The sequence below is a fragment of the Aegilops tauschii genome, chromosome 1 (genome assembly GCF_002575655.3).
Source record: "Aegilops tauschii subsp. strangulata cultivar AL8/78 chromosome 1, Aet v6.0, whole genome shotgun sequence".
NCBI lineage: Eukaryota > Viridiplantae > Streptophyta > Magnoliopsida > Poales > Poaceae > Aegilops > Aegilops tauschii.
Genome location: NC_053035.3, coordinates 218,737,402 through 218,761,496, shown reverse-complemented (window position 1 = coordinate 218,761,496; position 24,095 = coordinate 218,737,402). Strand labels below are relative to the sequence as shown.

The following is a 24,095-nucleotide window of genomic DNA, read 5'->3' as shown; positions in this document are numbered from 1 at the left end:
TAAAATAAACCTTGAATTTGTATTCATAGTCTGAACTGAACCTTGATCTTTAAATCCCTGAAACTAGCACCCTATATTCTATAATCCCGGTCTGTCCCGGCTGATTTTGCTAAATAAGTGTTTGGGGCGCCGGGAAAAGGACGATCCCGACCGGATTCACGTACTACTCACACATACTACTGGGCCCCACATGTCATATTCATCGTCCCCTACCAACACTCTCTCCATCCAACACTCTCTCCATCCGATCCATCTTCTCTGTAGATTCGCGTCCTCGATGTACAGCGAGAGGCCTCGTCCCAGTCCGGTCCCCGTCCACTCCAGGTCGCCGGCACCTGTCCCTTCTCCGTCTCGCCGACCCTGTTTGTCATCAACCCGTCGCCCTCGACCCAGCCTCGGCATCTGCTCAGAACTCGCGCGCCGTGGACGGGAAGATGACGTCCCCATGCTCTCTTGCACCACGCGGCAGGTCACGACCACCAGTGACGTCCCGTTGCGCCCCCATCAGCGTCGGCCGGTGCGCCCGTCGACCTCCTCGTGCGATTGATGCCCTCCTCCTCGACAGTTGTGCATCGTCTCCTCCATGGCTCAAGCCCCGCGTCCGCTCCGAGGCCGCGCGCCGGGGACAGGACGTGACCGCTTCAAGCTCGCTTGTGCCACGCAACAGAGCACGGCCTCCCACCGCGACCCGTCCGAGGCAGCCGCGGTGCTCGCTGCCATCCTCGTGCGGCTGCTGCTCATCTCCCCGATGGATGAGCGTTGTCATCCCGTCGCTATATTACACGCATGAACTAGCTTTGTGCTTCTAGCTACTGCTGTGTGCCGTGTGCTAGTTGTTGCTGTCGGTAGATAATGAAACTACTTTAGGGACGACAGATCCTGGCCGAACTTTGGACGATGGAGAATTTAACGGCGCTACTCAGTTTTGCTCTATGTATGGACGGCATAATGCTTCGTGCTACTAGCAAGCTAGCACCTTTGTAATCTGTGAGAGTACTGATCCTGGTTGGTATTCTCTTTTCTTGGTGCGCCCAACAATTACTCCCTCCGTCCCATAATATAAGAGCATTTTTTACACTACACTAATGTAAAAAACGCTTTTATATTATAGGACGGAGGGAGTAGTTACTAAAAAATCATTCGGGATAGACCAGGATTAAAGAGTATAGGGTGCTAATTTCAAGGATTTTAAGTTCAAGGTTTAATTTAGACTAGGAGAACGAAATCAAGGTTTATTTTAGACTTTTTCCCTGGCATGCGGCACAAACTACTTCATCAGTTCATCTACAACATCCCTGTACACTGCCAGTCTGGCATGAAGACCGCCGTCACTGCCGCCTAGCCTCATCCGTCCATCTATGGCATTGATTATTGTTGTATGGTGTTTGTTGTTTGATTTCAACTCGTGCGTGTTGTTATGTTGTGCCATGTGTACTGATTATGTATTCATATTTAATTCAATAGAAGATGTTACATTTTCTTCCAAATGAGGTTCAATTGAAGTAAATAATATGTGTGGTTTGTTCGGCACAACTACCGGTTACAAGAAAATGAGAGGTGTGCATAAAGTATCGAAAAAGCAAAATATATTCGCATCCATTAGGTGGACCGGATATATTTTATTGTTGATTTGTACGACTAATATGGTTTTTAGGAGTATTGTTCTAAGACATTTTGATGTTGTGTAGCATGTGCTCGACAAAAATTACCCATAAATCATACATATTATGGTGGATTTTAATAATAACTATTGAGTTTTGCTTTAGTACCCCCTCTTCCCAATTTTTTTGCATGAATCTTAAAGTTACTTAAAAGGGTATTCTCATACATATTCAGGATCAACTGTAAACTTTTTTTTTTGAGGGGGGGGGGGGGGGGGTACCAAAGCAAAACTCGCAACTATTTTTGTTCAGGATAAGACGGAGAGAGGCTAAGGATTAGGGGCTGCGAGATGGTCAAGAATGTGAGTAGCTTTTTTTATTTATATCAAGAGCCTTTTCATTTTGAATATGGGTATATGTCTTATTTGGTATGGATTTGTTGTTCTCTTTATCTGGTTGTACAAAACTAAACATTCTTAAAAAGACAACTCAGCTACAAGCCAACAACGAGAGCAACCCCCTCTTGCTGCCACTCTGACCCCATATGTTGGACAAACCCTTACATCCGCGGCCACATTTATTTGCTTCATCAAATTCTCCCCCACCCGAAACCCTCGCCTCCATGCCAACAACCACGCCGCCGCTAGCAGCACCATCCTTGCCTGACGAGCTTCTCGAGGAGATCTTCCTCCGCTTCCCGCCAGCTGAGCCCTCATTCCTCGTGCGCGCCTCACTTGCAAGTAAGCTCTGGTTCAGCCTTCTCACCAGCCCTAACTTCCAGAACCGCTATCGAGAGTTCCATGGAGCTCTCTCCATGTTGGGATTCTTTTGTAATCGGATCGACACCTCCGACTCGGAGGAGGAGGAGGAAGAACCTGTATCACACTTTATTCCCACCACAACATCCGGCTCATGCATATCCAAGGATGACCGGATCGAGTCGAAGTATGATGTATGGGATTGCCCACATGGTCATGTCCTATTTGGGGAAAAGGGTCGGAGATCCACGAAGTTCATCATTCGGAACCCCATGACGTCCCGCTGGACAGAGGTGCACACGCCCAAAAGATACATGGTGGCCGACAACCGTGTAGCCGCTGTGCGTTGTGCTATGACCGGATGTGACCACCGCCAGTGTCATGAGGGCCCGTTCCGGTTGGTATTTTCCTACTTGTATGTGGGAGAGGGCGAGGACGAGGATGATTGTGTTGCATACGCGGGTGTGTCCCTGCCAGAGATGTGCAATTGGAGCAATCCGTGCTCTAAATTTCTGAGCAAGCCATGCTCTGAACCATGGAGCAAGCGGTGGAGAGATTCTTCCGGTCTTCATGTTCCATTTGAGGCATGCATCGAATCAATCCCCCCAGTCCTCATCGAAGACTCACTCTACTTCATACTTTCATATTATGTTGATGTTTGCGTAGGAATTCTCAAGTACAACTTGAGCTCTAATTGCTTATCACTGCTTGATGGGCCACCGGTGGAGGATGTCTTTGTCGGTGCCACTATACTCATGGCCATGGAGGACGACAGGTTGGGTCTTGCACACTATCATGGTGGGCGCACGGCAGATGCCAAGGGATGGCTAAAGAGAGGAGGAGGCTCGAGGGCGCTGGTGGGCTCCAGAGGCGAGGTTGGCATGCGCGGGCGCGGGACGCCGGACATACCCAGGTTCGGGGCTCTCCGGAGAGATAATACCCCTAGTCCTGCCGAGTTTGGTTGGATGATGGATAATACAATGTTGCTCCTGGAGCTGTGTGGAGGGGGAAGGAAGCTGGCCAAGGCTTGGGCTGCTCCTTCCCTCCGGAATTGCTGTTGGGTGGCTAGTTCTACGCTTGCTTGTCTCTGCGTGTCTCTTGTTTCCTTACGTTACATTCTCCCCCCGTAGCCGTGGGTTCCTGGGGGTTCTATAGATCAACCCACCCAGGGTTACAATGGTAATATGCCGAGTCAGTGGGTCCGTATTGTCGGTGTCCGGGACGCCGGGCTAGGTCCCGCTTGTGGGCTTGTGGTTCGCCGGGTTCCCCTAGGTGTGGGCCCCGCGTGCCTACGGGGACTGTGCGCCGTCTTGTCCATCGTCAGGGCGTGGCCGAGTCGAGTCGTGTACAGTGCTCTCCGTCAGGTGGCCGCTTGCTGTCGTCAGCGGTGAGGGCGGGAGCACTATTGCCACGCCAGCCTTGGTCAGCGGGTAGGTGAGGGGCACTGTTGCCATGCCCCGGCTGACCATAGGCATGGGTGGAAACACTGTTGTCTTGGTCATCGGTGGTTCAGGTCTCGTCCCATCGTACGGCCTGGATGCGACGGGAGCTGACCCGTGGCTGGGTTGTCGTGGACGCCACGGGTGGGGCTGGCTTGCCGTGGAAGCCTTGGTTGCGCCGGGTCGAGTCGTCTTGCGCCAGTTGCTGTGGCCGGGTTGACGTAGCTTGCCGGGTCGGAGGGTTTGGCCGGGTTGCGGGCCCTGCCGGGTCGAGCGACTCGGCCAGGCGCGTGCCGGGTTGCGGGGTGGTGCGGGCCCCGCTGTTTTCAAAAAGGATCCTGGTTCCGTTGCCTGCCCGGGGTTCATCCCCCCGATAGTAGTCCCCGAAGCTGTGAAGGTCCGCCGTCTTCTGATGAGTGGGCCTTCGCAGTTTCCCCCCTGAGCACGGCGGATTCTGCGGGCGCCGGGTCCGGCGACACCCACTGTGTGCCGGTTTTCTCGGAAACCGGCTCGCGGCATCCCGGCCGTGGCGGGAACTGAGGAGTTCGTCGAATCTTGAGGCGATCCCTTGGGCTTCGCGCAGGCGCCACGTGGCGCCCGGAAGCCGGAGGGGCCTGGCAGGCCATGCGCGTGACGGGACTGGGCGACGGGCCAGGGGCCCGCCGCCGGGCGCCCTTGGGCCACGCGCGCGGATTTATTGTGGCGTCTGGGGGCCGGTTGCACTTCCCCGAGCAGTTAGTGTGCGCGTACGTGCGCACTTATTGCGGGGTAGTGAGACGGGCGCGTGCAGACGATCCCACTTCCCCACGTTTGAACCGGGGCTTATAAATTGAGGGGGGCAAGGGGGCGGCGGACACCATTCTCGCTCGCGCCCTCCTGTCCCCCTGCTCGTGCTCTGCTCTTTTTCATCGACGCACTGTTGCGCCCGCAGTCCCGAGCAGAGCTTCCTCCGTCGTTCATCTTCTCCTTCCCGCTTCTGTCCATGGCGCTGCCGTCGGGCTCCTGGATGGGCTCCAACGTCACCACCAAGGACATCACGCAGCTTCGAGCTTCGCGGCGCTTGCCGCGGGAGACGGAAGTTGGCGTCTGCCTGCCGCGCGGCGAGCAGAGGCCCCGGCCCGAGGGGCAGGAGCGCGTCGTCTTCCTCACGCATTTCAAGCGCGGGTTCGGGCTGCCGGTGAGCACCTTCTTCCGCGCATTCTTGGAGTTCTTCGGGCTTCAACCGCACCATCTTGGCGCCGGCGCCATCGTCCAGCTCTCCGGCTTCGTGACCCTGTGCGAGGGGTACCTGGGGGTCGAGCCGACGATCGACCTCTAGGCACGCTTCTTCTCCTTGAAGCAGCAGGGCCCGTCGGCCGGGGAGTTCGCCGATTGCGGCGCCACCGTCATCTCGAAGCGGTCCGGGGCGGATTTCCCCAAGATCCCGCTCGAGGATTCTGCCAAGAAGTGGCAGAATTCCTTCTTCTACGTCCGCAACCATGGCGCGGACCATATTAATCTTCCGCCCTTCGTCATCGCGCCGCCGCGGGCGAAGGTGAACTGGGGCTACTCGCTCCGGCGCCCATCGCAGGAGATCGTCAATCTCTGCGAGCGGGTGACGGTGATGAGGACGCAGGAGGGGCTCACCGGCATGGACCTCCTCGCCGCGTTCATCATCCGCCGGGTCCTTCCGCTTCAGAGGCGCTCTTGCCTCGTTGGCGAGATGATTGGCCTGCAGGACTCCAACCGAATGGGGTCGACGCGGCTGTCTGCGTAGCAGGTCGCGCGCGGCGTCAACGACATCTCCAAGGCCAACCTTGGAGAGGATTGGCGATTCGGCAAAGCGCCGTATAGCCAATCGAACCCGGCGCCGCAGGTGAGCGTCTGGTCTTCTTACTTTGCCGCCGCGCATCTTCTTATTCGCCCTGACGCGACGCGGGAGATTCTCTTGAACGCGACCCGGCATCCTTACGCCCGGGCTCCGTCGCAGGTGGTGCCGGTGGCACCAGAGGAGCCCGCGGCCCAAGGCGGCGAGGAGGTGGCCGAGTCCGCCGCCAACGCTGGGCGCCGTGCTGGTAAGTCTTGCATGTTTCCTTCTTCGTTTTGTCTTGAATTGTTGATCATGTCGCGGTGAAGGCGACGCTGACACCGGTTGCTGGTGTAGCGGCGTTGGGTGGGGGAGGCGGCGACGTGGGCGGAGCTGGGTCCTCGCATGGGGCGGCGCCGAGCCGCCCTCATGGAAAGGACAGCGTCGCGACCCCGGGGATCGAAGCGCGCGGCGGACCCGGCCGAGCCTGGGAGGCCGGCCAAGAAGAAGCGCGGGAGGCCGACCCCGGTCCCGGTCTTGACGGGGTAAATTTCATTTCCTGCTTGCGCCTGGAGTTCTTGAGCCAGCGCTATCTCTTTTTGCTTATTCTGCCTTCTTCTTCAGGTCGCCCATCGCACTGGCGAGGGCGGCAGCGGAGCTGCGGCTGCCGAGGGGGCCGCGTTCCGCAGGAGCCGGTCCGACCTCGCCGGCCTGGCCGGGGAGGAGGGACGAGGCAACTCGGACCTCGGCCTGGACCCGAACGACGCCGAGGCCTTAGCCTGGCGGGACAGGAACCGGGCCGAGGCGGAGCTGGAGGCGGCGTCGGTCCAGGCTTGGACCGACGCGGCGGCGGCATGGGCGCGATCCGGCACGGAGCCGGCCTGGCGCGAGATGCCGGAGGGCACGGTGGTGGCGGCGACGGTCTTTGAGCCATCGTCGGTGAGGGAGAGCGGCCGTGGGGGCCGAGCTGAGGTGTTGATCCTCGACCAGGAGGTCGTGGAGGTGGGGGGCGACACCCCGCCGTGAGCCGACGTGGTCGATCGCGCGGGGGCTGATGGTGGTGGAGGCGGCGGCGTCCTGGAGGAGATGCCGCAGGCGGCGGCGCCGGAGGCGCCGTCGACTATGGAGGAGGCACTGCGGCCGGCGGTGCCTGAGGTGGCGACGCAGGGCGTCCCGGCGTCCGGGTCGCCGTCGGCGCCGGGAGGGGCATCGGAGGAGGTGCTGGCCGCGTCGCAAGCGGCCAGCGGGGGGGCACGCCTTGGTGCCTCGGCAGGGCGAGCGTCGAGCGGCTGTGCCGCAGCCCGCGCGGAGCGGGGGCGCGGCCGTCTTCGGGCCTCAGACCCAGGAGGAGGCGGCGCTGGATGCCGTCAGCCGCCGCCTGCGAGGCCGGACGGAACGGCTTGAGGCCTTCGTCCAGGCCGAGACGGAGCGGACGCGCGACCTGGAGCGCGCCGTCCTGGTAAGTCTTTCTTCTTTTGTTTCCTTGTAATTTCTTCTTTGTGGGGGTGCGCCAGCGCATCCACTGGGTGTAGCCCCCGAGGTTCGGGCCAACTACGTAGTAGTTGGGTCGAATCTTTAGATCGCCGGGCCTTGTTCTGACTTCTGTCTTTCTTCAGCATCTTGATGCCTTCCGGGTTGCCGCCTTCAACCGTCTCCTGGGCAAGCATCGGGAGCTCAAGGAGCGGCTTGCTGCCAAGGAGGAGGAGCTCCGCGTTGCCGCAGGTACGTTCGTGCTCTTTTCTAGTGGGGGCGCGCTAGCGCACCCACTGGGTGTAGCCCCCGAGATTCGGGCCAACTACGTAGTAGTTGGGCCAAATCTTAAGTCTTGCCTTTTTTCTTCTGCTGAACTTTTTCTTTTTGCAGCCGAGGTACAGTCTTGGCGGACCCGGCTGCTCCGGGCCGGTCATCATTACGACCGACTTGTTGCTGAATTCGGCCGCCTTGGCGTTGAGGCGGCGCAGGCGAGGGCGGAGGCGGCCGCGGCCCAACGGTCTCTTGACGAGGCCAACCGGCTGCAAGAGCAGCTGGCGGGTCACAAGAGCCGCCTCGAGGCCGAGGTGGAGCTCCTTAAGGCGGACGCCGCCAAGGTGACAGAGACGCAGCGGGACCTGGTCGAGGCGGACCAGCAGCGCGGCCAGCTGGCCGACGACAAGGGCCGGCTCCAGGCTGAGGTGGATCGCCTGCGGGAGCAGGCCGCCACGGCCGAGGAGGCTCGTCAGGATGAGGCTCGTCACCGTGAGGCGGCCGAGAAGGCGGACGAAGACAAGGATGCCGAGCTGAAGGCGGCCCTTGCTAAGGCGGCCGATGTGGAGAAGGCGCTCGGGGAGCGCGACCGCGTCGTGGAGCGGGAGCGGCGTGGTACGTTGCTTGAGGCGCAGCACCTGGAAGAGTCCTTCTCCAGTAAGTGCTGCTCTTTGTAATTTGCCGGGTCGGGACCCGGCTTTTCCTCCTTGTTGTTCTTTTAATCTTGCTTCTTCTTTTGTGGCAGGGGCCTTCCCGGAGACGCAGCGGCTGGCGGAGGAAGCCGTCCGCTACCAGCGTGACCCAACCGGCGTTGCCGGGTCTGGGACAGATCCGCGGGTGGCCTGGACCTTCCCGGAGATCATCGCCGCTGCGGAGGCCCGCCTGCGGGTCGTGGGGGCGCAGATGAAGCGGCTGTCCCAGGCTGGCACCGCGATGACAACGGCCCTGTGGCCGGACTCCGTCCATCCGCGCAGCTTCTCGCGCCTGGCGCGTTGGTTGGAGATGGGCTCGGACCGCCTTGGCGAGTGGCGTGTTCCCGCCGCCCGTGCCGGTGCCGAGATGGCGCTTCGGTTCGCGTTGTCTTGGCATCCGGATTTTCAGCTGGACGCGCTGATGGGCTAGCACGCTGGTTCGGAGCAGTTGCTGCAGGAGCAAGCCGGCCGGATTGCCTCCCGGGCCAGCTACATCGCCGAGTTCGCCTTCTGCGACGAGTTCCATCAGGAGCGGACGGAAGACGGCAGGGCCGTGGCTGGCGACGACTACGGCTTGCTTCTCCATGACCCGGAGGGGAGCTCGGAGGAGACGGGCGTCTACGGCGATGCGGATGCTGAGGAGGACACCGGTGTCACGCCGGACCCGGAGGCCGTCAGAGAAGGGCCGTCGACGTCGTGACGCGGCGCTGGAGATGCCTGAGATACTTTACGCAGAATTTGTTTAGTAGCAGGTCCACCCACCCACTGGGGGTTGTTTGGGGTGTAATGAACTCGGGCCGTGGGCCTTTGCTTTAAATATTTGTGTGTGAATGTCGTTAGTGCTTTTTTGCTCTTTGCCTTCCGCTTTTTCGAACCGATTTCATGCGCTTGTCCTCTCTCAAACCTCCCCCCCCCCCCCGCGCGAGTCAGACGGCCGAGGCTCCGGTCCGTGACAAGGAGTTCGATTCTTCGAGAGGGGCGCGCAGGACTTGGGTCCTTAGAAGCGTTGAGCGAGAGCGAAACACCCACTGGGCCGGCTTGGCCGGTTGGCGAGCAGCCGGTCGTGCGGCTACTTATTTGATGAGCGACGGGCCGGGTTGGTCGACCCGGCGGCCTTTGACTTAGTGTATGAATCATAAAGGAGCTTTGGCCCGTTGTGCTTGCCCGCCGACATCCAAAGCTGGATCTGTGGTTTTAGGGCGAAGTGGGGGACCGCGGCGTCCCTACTTTATATGGAATCACCAAGTAAGGCGGCGGGGTGGCGACCGAGCCGGCCTGCCCCGAGCCCCCGGGTCGACCGAGTCGAGCCGGTGGCCGGGTTCAGTGGTAGGGTGGTGCAAAAAAGAAAAAAAGGGACACAATAAATTGGTCGGCAAAAGGCAGCCCCCGAGTTTCGTTCGGGGACCCCGTAGTTTCATGCGTTTACAAAAGGCGATGATACATACACTCGTGCGGCTAATAGTAAAACGGGTGGAGGAGTTCCGCGTTCCACGGCCGGGTCGTTTCTTCGCCAGCGGTGTCCTTCTTGCGCTTCTTTGACTTGCGCGCGTCGATGAGGTAGTAGGCGTTGCGGTCGCGCAAGGCCCTGCTCACGATGAATGGGCCCTCCCATGGAGGAGACAGCTTGTGCTGGACTGCCTGCTCTTGGACGAGTCGGAGGACGAGGCCGCCCTCGCGGAATGCGAGGGGCTTGATCTTCTTGCTGTGGTAGTGCCTCAGGCCTTGCTGGTAGATAGCCGAACGGCTAAGTGCCAGAAGGCGCGCTTCTTCGAGCAGGTCGACGCCGTCTTCGCGTGCCTCTCTGGCTTCGGCTTCGGTGTACATCGTGACGCGCGGTGAGTCGAACTCGACGTCGGTCGGGATGATGGCTTCAGCTCCATAGACAAGGAAGAACGGGGTGAACCCGGTCGACCGATTCGGCGTGGTGCGCAGACTCCGGAGTACAGCTGGCAACTCGTCAAGCCAGCTGCCGGGTGAGCGGATAAGTGGCTCGACGAGTCGCGGCTTGGTGCCGGACAGGATGAGTCCGTTAGCCTGCTCGACCTGCCCGTTGGACTGCGGATGTGCCACGGAGGCCAGGTCGAGGCGGATGCCGGAGACGGAGCAGTATTGCTCGAGCGCGCCCTTGGCGAAGTTGGTGCCGTTGTCGGTGATGATGCTGTTCGGCATGCCGTAGCGCATCGCTATATCCTTGATGAACCGGACGGCTGTTGGCACGTCCAATTTCTTGATAGGTCTTGCCTCGATCCACTTGGTAAATTTGTCCACTGCCACCAGTAAGTGCGTCATGCCGCCCCGAGCGGTTTTGAAGGGTCCCACCATGTTGAGTCCCCAGACCGCGAAGGGCCAGGCGATCGGTATGGTGCGGAGTGCTGACGCCGGCTGGTGGCTGCGCTTGCTGAAGCGTTGGCACCCTTCACATTTGAGAACGAGCGACTCGGCGTCTTCGAGGGCCGTGGGCCAATAGAATCCGTGGCGGAACGCCTTGGCCACCAGGGATCGTGACGCGGCGTGGTGCCCGCACTCGCCCTGGTGAATGTCGAGGAGGATGTCGATGCCGCGATCCTGCTCGACGCAGCGCTGGAACATGCCGGTAGAGCTGCCTTTGACGAGCTCGTTGTTGATGATGCTGTAGGCGGATGCCCGGCGCTGAATTTGCCGAGCTTCGGTCTCGTCCATGGGGAGAACCCCGTTCTTCAGAAGCTCTGATATTGGGAGAGCCCAAGATGGAGCTGCAACCACTGCGGAGACGGCCACCAGGGTGGGTTCCGGGTCGGCAGCCCCCGAGCCGGGTTGAGAAGCCCCCGGGTCGGGGATGGCGACGGCCGGGTCCGGGGTGATGGTGGCCGGGTCGAGCTGAGCAGCCCCCGGGCCGGGTTCAGCAGTCCCCGAGCCGACTTGGGGTGCGGCCGGGTCGACCGGAACATGAATGGACTCGGAGTCCGGCGATGGCTTGACGGACGGCTTGCGCAGATGCTCGAGGGAGACGCCGGATGGGATGGCCTGTCGTGACGAGGCGATCTTAGCGAGCGTGTCGGCTGCTTCGTTCTCCGCGCGCGGGACATGGAGGAACAGCGGCTCCTTGTCGGTCGGCGCGGCCAGGACTGGTGCGGTGGAGAGCATGCGCTTGAGGTCTTGGAAAGCCTCGTCTGCCTTGCCATTCCACTCGAACGGACTTGTCTTCTTCATCAGCTGGTACAGGGGGAGCGCCCTCTCGCCCAGCCGGCTTAGGAACCGGCTGACCGAGGCCAAGCACCCGGTGAAATTCTGGACGTCGCGCAGCCGAGCCGGCTTGCACATGCGCTCGATGGCCTTGATCTTCTCCGGGTTCGCCTCAATGCCGCGTTCCGAGACGAGGAAGCCGAGTAGCTTTCCGGCCGGGACGCCGAAGACGCACTTTTCCGGGTTGAGCTTGACCTTGTATTCGCGGAGGTTGGCGAATGTTTCCTTCAAATCGTCGAGGAGCGTGAGGTGCTGCTTGGTCTTCACCACAATGTCGTCTACGTACACGTGGATGTTGCGGCCGAGTTGCGGCATCATGCATTTCTGCATGCAGTGCTGGAAGGTGGCGCCGGCGTTCTTCAATCCGAACGACATGGTGATGTAGCAGTACGCCCCAAAGGGCGTGATGAAGGACATCTTCAGGGCATCGGCCGGGTCCAGCTTAATCCGGTGATAGCCGGAGTAAGCGTCCAGGAAGGACAGGAGCTCGCACCCGGCGGTCGAGTCGATGACTTGGTCGATCCGCGGGAGAGCGAACGGATCCTTGGGACAGGCCTTGTTGAGGCTGGTGTAGTCGATACACATGCGCGAGGTCTTGTTCTTCTTCAGGACGAGGACTGGATTGGCCAGCCACTCGGGGTGAAACACTTCCATTATGAAGCCGGCCGCCAAAAGCTTAGCGACCTCTTCACCAATGGTTCTTCTCTTCTCTTCAGAAAATCGTCGGAGGGGTTGACGGAATGGCTTGGCGTCCTTGCGGACATGAAGTTTGTGCTCGGCGTACTTCCTCGGGATACCCGACATGTCCTTGGGGGTCCATGCAAAGATATCCCGATTCTCACGGAGGAAGTCGACGAGCTCGCCTTCCTATTTGCTGTCGAGGCAGGCGCCTATGACGACGTACTTGCTGCAGCTGGGTTCTTTAGGGTTGAGCTTCACCTTCTTGGTTTCCTTGGAGGGCTTGAAGGTGGCCTCGTCGGCCGGGTCCGAGGTCAGGATCGACGCATCGGAGGCTTCGCCTGCCAGGGCGATGATCCGGTCTAGCTGGCGCCGCTCCTCGGCAATGACCAGCGACTCAGCCAGCTTGGCGCCGTCTCGAGCGCACTCCAGAGACTTGCGGTAGTCGCCGGTGACGGTAATGAGGCCCTTGGGACCCGGCATCTTCATATTCAAGCATGCGTAGTGGGGAACCGCCATGAACTTGGCGAGCGCGGGCCGGCCCAACAATGCATGATATGCGCTGGACAGGTCCGCCACCTCGAACCAGATCGGTCCGCGTCGGAAGTGGCTGCTGTCGCCGAACAGGACGTCGAGCCGGACCCGGCCAATGGGCGAGCAGGAAAGGCTGGGCACGATGCCATGGAAGACTGTCCGGGTCGGCTCCAGGTCCTTGGCCTTGAGGCCGAGCTTGGTCATCGTGTTGCGGTAGAGGATGTTGATGCTGCTGCCGCCGTCGATGAGGATTCGAAAGAACTTGCATGTGCGCCGCGCGACGATGGTGGGGTTGAGGACGAGGGCATACCCACCCGGACTCGGCATGACTGCCGGGTGGTCCTCACGTGTCCAGGTGATCGGGCGATCCGATCAGGGCATGAAATCTGGCTTGGCCGGGATGACAGTGTTCACCTCCTACCGAAGAAGGCGCTGGCTGCGTTTGTCGTCGCCGAGGCTGGTGAAGATGACGTAGGCCGCGTTCTGGTCTGGGTAGGCGTCGTTCCGCATCGCGCCGCCGGCGGGAGGCGACGGTGGAGGCGGAGGCGGTTGCCCTGCGCCTGGAGCTAGAGCCGGAGCCGGAGGAGGCGGAACGTCTCCCCTCATGATGCGTTTGGTGATGGCGCACTGCCGAAGCGTGTGCGTGGAGGGTCTTGCACCGTTGTGGTGCTTTCATGGGGCGTCGAGCATCTCTTCGAAACTCATGGCGGGCTGCCATGCCATCTTGTCGGTCTGCCAGCGCTTCGCTGCCAGGTCCGCCGCGGGCTCGGCGGCCGCGACGAGCCGGTTGTCGTGACGCTGCGCCGGCTGGTCGGCCTTGCGCTTGTTGTTCTGATTATCCTGCTGCCGGCTGCTTTTGCCGGCCGGCTTCGGAGGAGGAACCGGCTTTGCTTTGCCAGCTTCGTCCAGCGCCACCTGGATCTTCATGGCGGAGTCGGCGTTGGCGGCCGGCCCGGAGCGTAAGAGCTTGTGCTTGAGGAGGGTGCCGTCTCGGCACCCGCTGACGAAGTACTGGATCGCCTGGACTTCATGGACGCCCTCGCAGCTGTTTCAGAGCTCGGTCCAGCGCGCGAGGTACTCGCGACCCGTCTCCATCGGGCCCTGCACGCACATGGCGAGCTGGCTAGGGCGACCGGGCCGCTTGTAGGTCCCCGTGAAGTTGCGGACAAAGGCCTCCTCGAAGTCGACCCACGCGTTGATGCTGCCCATCGGCAGACTGTTCAACCACGTGCGGGCCGACCCCTGGAGCATGAGCGGCGCGTAGCGCACGGCTAGACGACGATTGGCACCGGTGATGCCAATGGCCGTGGTGTAGTCGGTGAGCCAGTCTTCTGACTTCACAGTCCCATTGTACTTGGGGGTGTCGCGGGGGAGCACGAACCCTTTCGGAAAGGGCTCCTCCCGGATGCGTGGGCCGAAGCACGCCGGCCCGATAGCGCCGCTCTCCTCCACCTCCAGGGAGCGAGCGAGCTGATCGAGGCGGTGGCGCGCGTCGGCGTCGTCGATGGCGCGCGGGCCGAGTCGACTGGCGGCCAGGCCCCGAGGGGCCGGGTCGGTTGGAGCCGGACGCCGGCCAAGCTGGCCGGGTCCGCGCTGGGTCTCTGGGGCGGGCTCGTTGCCCAGAGCGTCGGCGGCGGTGGCGGCCGGGCTGCGTCGAGTCCGGGCTTGACCGGAGTGCCCTTCGCCGGGTGGCGAGGAAGCCGTGTGCAGAAGTTCGCCGGGTCCGCCGAGACGGGCGGAGCCGGACCCCGCCGGCTTGGCGAGCTGGTTGAGGCGATCCTGCTGGGCGTTGGTGGCGCGAAGGAGCTCGCACATCCTCCTGATGCGCTCCTTGAGCTCCTCGCCCGCGAGTTGGTCGAGGCCGACCGCGGCTGGCTCCGCAGCACGCATGTTCTTCACTGGGGTTTCGTAGACGGTTCGGACGGCGCCGAAGGCTCGGCCGATCGCTCCTCCCCGGGCGCGTGCGTCGGCGACCGGCTTGGCTCGGCCGTGGCGGGCGTAACCCCGTGAGCGGCGTCGTTCTCCATCTGAGCGGCCTCCAAGTGGCGCCTGGTGGCGGCCAGCGTCTCGGACAGGTCCAGCATCTGCTGGCGCCGATCCTCGAGCTAGGTTCGGGCTTCGGCGACGTTGGTGGCGTTGACGTCGGTGCCGATGGGGATGCAGAGGCTCTGCATCGCAGTGCGCAATGGATCGGACGGCTCGGTCCGTTCCGCGGCGGCTCTGGCCTCCGCGGCCTTCCTCGTCTTGCTCGACGAGGAAGAGGCGCCATCGCCCGTGACGTAAACCTCCACATGGACGTCCATCCCCCCGGCGGCGATGCCACCGCTGAGGGAAAGGGGAGAGTCGGAGTAGTTGAGCTCCTCGCTGGGGCACTCGTCGGCCACGAGCGCATCAGAGATGCGGAGCGCGGCGAAGGAGGCGGCGAGCGCGCCGACGACGCCGTCCGCCAGCGCGACGGACTCGTCGGTGTAGGAGAAGGGCCCCGTCTGAAGCATGCTCCCTGCAAGCTCCTCGAGCTGCCCCACGGTGGGCGCCAACTGTCGTGGTGGGCGCACGGCAGATGCCAAGGGATGGCTAAAGAGAGGAGGCTTGAGGGCGCTGGTGGGCTCTAGAGGCGAGGTTGGCATGCGCGGGCGCGGGATGCCGGACATACCCAGGTTCGGGGCTCTTCGGAGAGATAATACCCCTAGTCCTGCCGAGTTTGGTTGGATTATGGATAATACAATGTTGCTCCTGGAGCTGTGTGGAGGGGGAAGGAAGCTGGCCAAGGCTTGGGCCGCTCCTTCCCTCCGGAATTGTTGTTGGGTGGCTAGTTCTACGCTTGCTTGTCTCTGCGTGTCTCTTGTTTCCTTACGTTACATTCTCCCCCAGTAGGCGTGGGTTCCTGGGGGGTTTTATAGATCAACCCACCCAGGATTACAACGGTTATATGCCGAGTCGGTGGGTCCGTATTGTCGGTGCCCGGGACGCCGGGCTGGGTCCCTGTCACAGCCCCAGATCAGCCCTTGTTTGACTTTTGCTTGTTCCTCATGTCATCATGTTTAATTTTCAAAGGAACTTGAAATGGGGATGTTGAAACCCTAGCACCAAATGCATTCAACTAGGTTCAAGTAAACAATATTTTCAATGAACCCAAATGCCCTTTAGAAAAGTTCATGATTTTTGTTAAAGGTGAAAACCTCTGCCAAAAATGATGCACCTATTTCTAGGCCATCCTGGATTTTTGAATTAAATCTTATTGTATTTGACTTTTGGGCATTTAAATGCTATAAATAATTTAAATGTTCAAATAATGTTGGAACTATTTTTGGGCCACTGAAATAATTCAGCAAGTGTCCATGAATATTTTCAGGATTTTAGGAAATGCCTTGGTATTTTTCCTAAACTCAAAACAGAGGCAAATAATTAGAAAACAAAAACAAATTAGAAAAACAGAAAGCAGAGAGAGAAGATACCTACCTGGCACCCACCAAAGCCACCTGGCCGGCCCAGCTAGCGGCCCAGCCCACCAGGCGCTCTCCTGTCGCCTTCCTCCTCGCGCCAGTAGGCGAGGGCGCGTGCCCGACGCACGCAGCTACACGCCGCGGCCACCTCCTCCCTCCCTGCCTGCCTGGCTCCGCCTCAACGCGTCTGGACGATGCCACGCGACCCCCAGAGCCGTCCGTCTCTCCCTCTCTCTCCCCCAAACGCTCTCCCCCTCCTCTGTTCTTCCCGCCCGAGCGCGCCGTCGCCACCGACGAGCACCACCGCGCCCAGAGCCACTGCCTCGCCTCGTAGATGTGCTCCGAAGCTTCGCCTCGACCCCCTCTTCCTCCCCACCGAGTCACTCCCCGCCAAACGTCCCGAAGCGTCGCCCCCGACCTCGTCTCCGTCGTTCGGCCGCCGAGATCGCCGGCGACCTCCCGTCTCCATCAGCTCCTCCCAGACCTCGCCGACCCGCTCATCGTGACCGTGGTGAGCTGCTGGCCGTTTCCCCCCTCTCCGTTCTCTTCCTCGCATGCCGTAGCGACCGCACCAAGCTCGACCGCACCCGCCGCCGCTTGCGCCCGCCGCCGACGCGGCCCCGACAACCAAACAGCCCGGGCGTCGTGTCCAACATGCTCGCCGCCTCGCGTAGTTGCTGTAGGTGCCATGAACGCGCTGCCACGGCCACTGCAGCCCCGTAGCCACAAACACCCGAACGCCGGCGCCGCCTCGAGCTCGTTTCCGGCGAGCTCCGTCCGTCCCCGCTGCTGCCGCATGCTGCTCTGGATGCGGGCGAGCCCCAGCTCCCCGCGCGTGCCCTCCTCTGCTCGATTGGGCGCCGGAGGAGCGATTCCGAGCCCTCCCGCCGCGTCTGCTGCCGCCGGCGGCTAAACGCCGGTGATTTAGCCCCGGTTGACCAGGGATTTGACCCCCCTGGGTCATTGACATGTGGGCCCCGGCCCCACTGACATTTTGGTTAGGTTTAACTTAAGGCTAGTTAACTATATTATTTAGCTGAGTCGATGACATATGGGTCCCACTGTCAGGTTTGACTCTGGTTAGGCGTTGTTGACCAGCTGATGTCACAGTGACGCAGTGCTGACGCAATAACTCATTATCTGGATTTAAGTTTATTCAGGAAATTCCAGGAAATAGTATAAACTTCTAAAAATCATATAAAATCAACCGTAGCTCAGAATGAAATAATTTATATATGAAAAATTATCAGAAAAATGCAATCTATCCATCTGTACCATTTTCATGCATGTCAAACTAAGTTATACCTGCTGTATAGGTGAAAACATGATAATGCACTATTTGAATTCATAGTTTGAATGTGAATTTGAATCTTTGGTTCAACTCAACTCAAACTATTCTGTTCTAGCTTGCATTAGCCCAAAACACATTCATATTGCCATGTCATAGCATGCATCATATTGTGCATTGCATTGATTGTGTTCTTCCTTGTTTGCTGGTGATTGTCCCCTCTCGATAGCCGTGATTCCGACGACGTGATCGATGACACCGATGAAGAACTATAATATCTTCAGAAGTGCCAGGAAAGCATAACCCCCCTTGTTCATTCCGATACAATCCCACTCTCTCGCTCCTGCTCTCTTTACTACATTAGGACAACAACGATTCAACTGTTACATGTTGTGGTAGTTGAACCCCTTATCCTCTACATGACCTGTCGTTGCCACAGTAAATAGATGAAACCCACTAGCATGAGTAGGAGTTGTTTGAGCCCTGATGTGCCTACTCATTCATGCTTGTTTGTCATGCCTGCTACTGCTTAGAGTTGAGTCAGGCCTGATTCATCGGGGATGAATTGGAATGGTGATGAACATGTCCTACTGTGTGTGAGCTAAGTGTGTGAACACGATTTGGTAAAGGTAGCGGTGAGAGGCCATGTAGGAGTACATGGTGGGTTGTCTCATTGAAGCCGTCCTCAGGAACTGAGTTCTGTGTTTGTGATCCATGATACAGTTACTACCACGCATTGGGCCCGAAACCAATGGACCCTCTCGGCTTCTTAATCACCCTTGTCCTCTGTCCAGGAGTTGCAAGTAGTTTCTGGTGTTTGTAGTATGCTGGAGGCCATGGACAGCGCTGACCGAGGGGTGGGCTGTGATGCGGTAGGCACGTGGCACGGTGTACCGGGCGCCCGTTTGGTGTCTCGGGAACCCTGCACACATCGTTCGGGGCCGTATGTGGAAACCTCGGCCGGACTCCCTGCGGATGGAACCTGAATAGGCGATAAACCTGGACTAGAGACTTGAGTGTTTAGGTAGGCTGTGGCCGACTCCCTCGCCAGGCTTCCGCTTGAAGGTTGCCGAGGTACACGACGTGTACATGGTGGTAAGTGGCGAGAGCGTGTGTGACGAAGTACACCCCTGCAGGGTTAACATCATCTATTCGAATAGCCGTGTCCGCGGAAATGGACTTCTGGGTTGCCTATAACGGTTCATAGACAAGTGAAAGTGGATACTCTAAAATGCGCAAGATAAGCGTGAGTGCTATGGATGGCGTTCCCGTAGGGAGACGGGGGCGAATCCATAGTGGTGTATTGATATGGTGAATATGTGGACTCGTGTGCGCCACCTCAAAAGAGTTACCTGCTGTCGTAGTTAGGTTAGCCACTGAGTCAAAGCTGGCTTGCTGCAGTTAAACTCCACCACCCCTTTTGTTGATACCGATGCATATGTAGATAGTTCTGATGTAAGTCTTGCTGGGTACATTTGTACTCTCGTTTGCTTATTTTATGTTTTGCAGAGAGACGTCAGTCTCGCTAGTAGTTCCGTGTGGACTTCGACGTTTAGCTTGATACCTCAGCTACGATCTTGTGCCCTCGGCAGGATCTAGTAAATAGTCAGGCTTCTCAGCCTTTTTCATTTGTAGATGTCTGTACTCAGACATGTTGAGCTTCCGCATGTGATTTGACTTGTATGCTCTGAATGTTGGGTCATGAGACCCATGTTTGTAATATCTGGCTCTTCGGAGCCTAATGAATAAATACTCTGAGTCGTAGAGTCTTGTTGTGATGCCATGTTGTATTTGCACATATCGAGCATATTGTGTGTATGATTGAAATTCTTGGTATGTGTGGGATCCGACAATCTAGTTGTCTATCCTTAGCAGCCTCTCTTATGGGGAAATGTAGTCTAGTGCCTCCTTGAGCCATAGTAGTCCGCTACAGCCCGGTTCACCGGAGTCCTGCTAGCCCAGCACTACTGCTCTGGACACCTGACTGGCCGGCATGGGATTCATATCGTTCCTGTGTCTGTCCCTTCGGGGAAATGTCACGCGGTGACATCCGGAGTCCTGCCTAGCCTGCTACAGCCCGGGTTCCCGGAGTCCTGTTAGCCCAGTGCTACAGCCCGAATTCGCACGCTGCTGACCGACACGTTCGATGTTGATTCATGTATGCCTGTCCCCATACGTTAGTGCCGCTTTGGGTTCACGACTAGCCATGTCGGCCTGGGTTCTCTGTCATATGGATGCTAGCGACACTGTCATATACGTGAGCCAAAAGGCGCAAATGGTCCCGGGCCATGGTAAGGCGACACCCGTGGGAATACCGTGCGTGAGGCCGCAAAGTGATATGAGGTGTTACAGGCTAGATCGGTGTGACTTGGAATCGGGGTCCCGACAGCGTTGGTATCAGAGCCTGACTGCCTGTAGGATTACCAAGCCAAACTGGTCGAAGTTGTGTCTAGAAATGCTTTAGTTATATAAGGGAATTGATTGTGGGAGGGAACGTAAGGCTCTTTTTACTCCTTTACCTTATGCCCTTCTGATCTGAGTCACCCTCTTCTCTTCTAAGGGGATTAAGAACTAGGCTTCTCATCTTTCTATCAGGATCACGTGTTACTAATCCGTAGACTCGTAGGATTGTTGGTCTCAAGCCTCAGTTCAGTTCCTACTACTTCCGTATGTTGACCATTGATCCCGGAAGTTTATATTGTGCTTCTAAGTGGTTATGCCACCATTTTTGCAGGATGTCTCAAATCCTTTGAGCATTTATAGCCGTTATGCTGTCCGAGTCATCCCAGGTTTCTAAACAGTCTGAAGCATTTGCCAATTCCTTCTTTCCGTTTCCGATGTTCCTTGGGCTAGATTAATCACACTAACCAGTGTGTTGAGGTACTCCGTTACCTCGTCATATATGTTGGAGCTATTATTATGACCCCATTCGTCTTAGAGAACCACTTAGTAATCTAGCAATGCTTTGCATTCCCAGTGTGCGGATTCTGGCCATTATTCTCGAAAGCATCCCGTGATGCCATTTAGTTAGTAGGCATTCTATTTCTGGGTTCTTGAACCCAAGATTCACTCCACTTACCTCCTGTTGATAGTGCTTGCTAGTTCCCTTAAGATATTAGTAACCTTTGCATTAGTCCTCGAGGTCCGTGGTATTTCATTCTTCCAATACCATGAACCATCATGGCGGAAGTTCTTTTAACCAAAAGATCACAACCAGGGCGCTCTTGAGGAGTACTCCATTCATATTGTGACTCTGCCAGTCCTACCTTTCTGCATGGGTTATCTAGAAGAAACTTGTTGGACTTGGTTCGACATACTAATCCATGCATCCACAACTCAGAAAAACATATGTTCCTTTGAGTTGTCCCCCTTTAGTTGTATCCTGGCCCTCGTCTATCAATTGATAGTCAGGAGTTATTGTGCATTCGTGTTATCGATGCTTATTATCCTTGTGGTCCGTCAAGCCGTTCTATTCAGAATGACTAGGAGAAACAAACTCCAGTACCTCGTCCATCTCTGGGATTGGGTCAAAGTAGTTGTATTCCACAGATCAAATGCCAATCCAGTTTTTGTTCTGTTCTACCTTGGAGTGTTACCATCTTTATGTCAAGAGTGTCATGAGAATTGCACCACCTCTTATGAATTCTTGATTTAGTGATACTCCTCGCCATCATCGTTCATTCCTCGGTCTCTGTGTTATTATAACCGGAATACCGACAAGCGAACTGTGATGTGTGAAATCAATACTCCTAGCAACTCCGTTGCTTGGTGGTTAATGGACGATAACCTCATTCTTGGTGTGTTGATTATGGAATCATCATTCTAAGATTGATCGTGCTACCTAGTCCTTATTTTTGGTGCACTCTTCAATCAATGAGTTAGGATTTTTGTCAAACCCTTGCTCAGTTGATCATATCGTCTTGCCCTAAAAAGCAAGATTGTTCTCGATCTTAATAACAAGTCGGTGGTTCATGATTTTCCAGATATCTTCACGGAAGTATCACCAGGTCGTCCCCTGACCGATATGTTGAGTTCGTGATCAAGTTGGTTTTCCAATAAGCCACTCTTTCTCCAAGAATCTGTGTTGGATACCCTTGAGCTAGTTGGTTAAGCTAGACAACAACTTGGAGAGCTGGAAGATAAAAGCTTGTCTAACTTAGTTCATTTCCAAAGGGATATCCTTGTGTGTGTGTGTGTGTCGGAGAAAGGTGATATCTTCATCGATTGGTCCTTGTGATCAGTTGATGGGTCTATCATCTTGTCAAAACTTTGATTTGAACATGGGCTATCGTCAAATCAAATCAGAACCAACGATGTTCATAATGTTGTCTTACTCGTGGTTGATCCCTCGAGCATACACCATTATATCTTTTGGGTCTGACCAATGCTATCACTTGTTCACATAATTATGGAATTCCATCTCCATGGAAACCTGGATGAATTGTTGTTGAGCCCATCAGCAACACTGCTACCTTCTCCATGACTCGTGTTGAACATCCAGCTAGTATTGGAAACTTTATAAGCATTATCTTCGCGTTCCGTTCATGAAGCATATGTTGGATGAAAGAAGTGACTTACTCTAATTCATGTGCATTAGATGCAAGTTGCCGCCGTGAATTCGAGAAAGTTTGTTTTGCTTCCTCTGGAATCATCCCAGGTCAGTCATGCATATGTGCGAAGTATACCGTGGTTTGGAGACTTGCAACCTTCATTCTATATGTATCCCTAGCACACCAAGCCACTAACTGACTTGTTCAAGGAGAAGGAGTTCCTTCATAAGAGCTAATCCGGACTTATGAAAGAACTTCGATATCCTCGTTGATGGTTCCCAACCAGAACTCGGTAGTGTTTCATTGTAAGACTACCATGTGGGCATGCTTGTCTGGGACAACGTGTTCACATGTTTGCAGGAGAACCAGCTCATGGTTTGGAGCTTACTACCGTAGTCCATCTCCCGAGAATCTTGCAACGTCTTCTCGTTGATTTGTGTTGCAAACCTTAATTTTCTTTCTAGACTTGATGAGTCTGGAATATACTGAAACCAACTAGATCTGAATCTCAGGCAGATATGATGGTTGGAACATTTCCCAAGAATTATAATATTGCCCTCTTGATAACCGGTAAAGTGGATGTCGTGGCCAACACATCCAGCCGGAAGGCCTATTATTGTAGTATCTTGATTGAGGAAGTTGGCCACCTCCCCATAAGGATTTCTTAGGATTTATTCCACTAGTTATTCCCTATGGATTCCCGCGCACCCGAAGTCCGACCTTTACTTGATGTTCTAGATATCAAACCATATCTATGAATGGGATATGCTAGTGCATCAAGGAGAACATTAGAAGCGGAGTGCTAAATGTCTCTCGGTCGATCATCCAGATTTGCCTCTTTGGCATTGCTAAGGAAAAATCTGAGAAAGTTATGTCCTCCTTTGCACCTGCATCCTCCATCACCGTTCATCATGGTAGTATGTTGTGTTGCCAGGATCCTCGACACGGATAATGGTAAAACCTTGATGAATATGGAAATGCTCAAGGTCTTGAGAGCACGCGCAAGCAAATCATCCCTTGCATTGTCTTCAACAAGGTAGTTCACATCATCCATTCTAGTCCGAGTATGCCATTCCTTCGAACTCCGCCAAACAATTGCTATGATTTGCCTTAAGCTGGTATAAAGAGTTTCAATGATCTCTATATCAAAAGTAATTCTTTTTGCCACTTAAGGAATAGTTCTACGAGTCACCCTTCCCAAGGTGCCCCGTTATGGAATCGTGGCAATTATCTCCTCGCTACTTTGAAACCATGCACCATCCTACCTAAGCGTGGGATTGTTGCCCACCAAATCAAATCTCATTGTTTGTTCTTCCATCCCTCTCGATGTGTTTTGTGTCTCAACTCGAGATGTTTCAACGTCTCACTCCATGAGTTGATCTTGAGTGCCCGATCTTCAAGAAGATCGATCCTGTAGAGTTTCCCTCTCTGTCGTCATCGTGTCGGATGAAGATCTCGAAAGCAAAGACGTCAACGTTAATTGAAGCAACGGATCAAATCTTCGCGAAGAGCAATTGGATCATGAAGATGGTGTTAGCTTGTGTCCCTCTGTCTTCTTACCTCACGTCTTGAATCTCGGGACGAGATTCTTGTTTAGTGGGGGTGAGCTGTCACAGCCCCAGATCAGCCCTTGTTTGACTTTTGCTTGTTCCTCATGTCATCATGTTTAATTTTCAAAGAAACTTGAAATGGGGATGTTGAAACCCTAGCACCAAATGCATTCAACTAGGTTCAAGTAAACAATATTTTCAATGAACCCAAATGCCCTTTAGAAAAGTTCATGATTTTTGTTAAAGGTGAAAACCTCTGCCAAAAATGATGCACCTATTTCTAGGCCATCCTGGATTTTTGAATTAAATCTTATTGTATTTGACTTTTGGGCATTTAAATGCTATAAATAATTTAAATGTTCAAATAATGCTGGAACTATTTTTGGGCCACTGAAATAATTCAGCAAGTGTCCATGAATATTTTCAGGATTTTAGGAAATGCCTTGGTATTTTTCCTAAACTCAAAACAGAGGCAAATAATTAGAAAACAAAAACAAATTAGAAAAACAGAAAGCAGAGAGAGAAGATACGTACCTGGCACCCACCAAAGCCACCTGGCCGGCCCAGCTGGCGGCCCAGCCCACCAGGCGCTCTCCTGTCGCCTTCCTCCTCGCGCCAGTAGGCGAGGGCGCGTGCCCGACGCGCGCAGCTACACGCCGCGGCCACCTCCTCCCTCCATGCCTGCCTGGCTCTGCCTCGACGCGTCTGGACGATGCCACGCGACCCCCAGAGCCGTCCGGCTCTCCCTCTCTCTCCCCCGAACGCTCTCCCCCTCCTCTGTTCTTCCCGCCCGAGCACGCCGTCGCCACCG

The 24,095-nt window shown here is 56.3% G+C and overlaps 1 pseudogene; it reads left to right on the top strand.

The window, feature by feature from the left end:
• Positions 1–1,950: 1,950 nt before the first annotated feature.
• Positions 1,951–24,095, top strand: part of LOC120972596 (uncharacterized) — a 39,918-nt pseudogene continuing 17,773 nt past the window's right edge.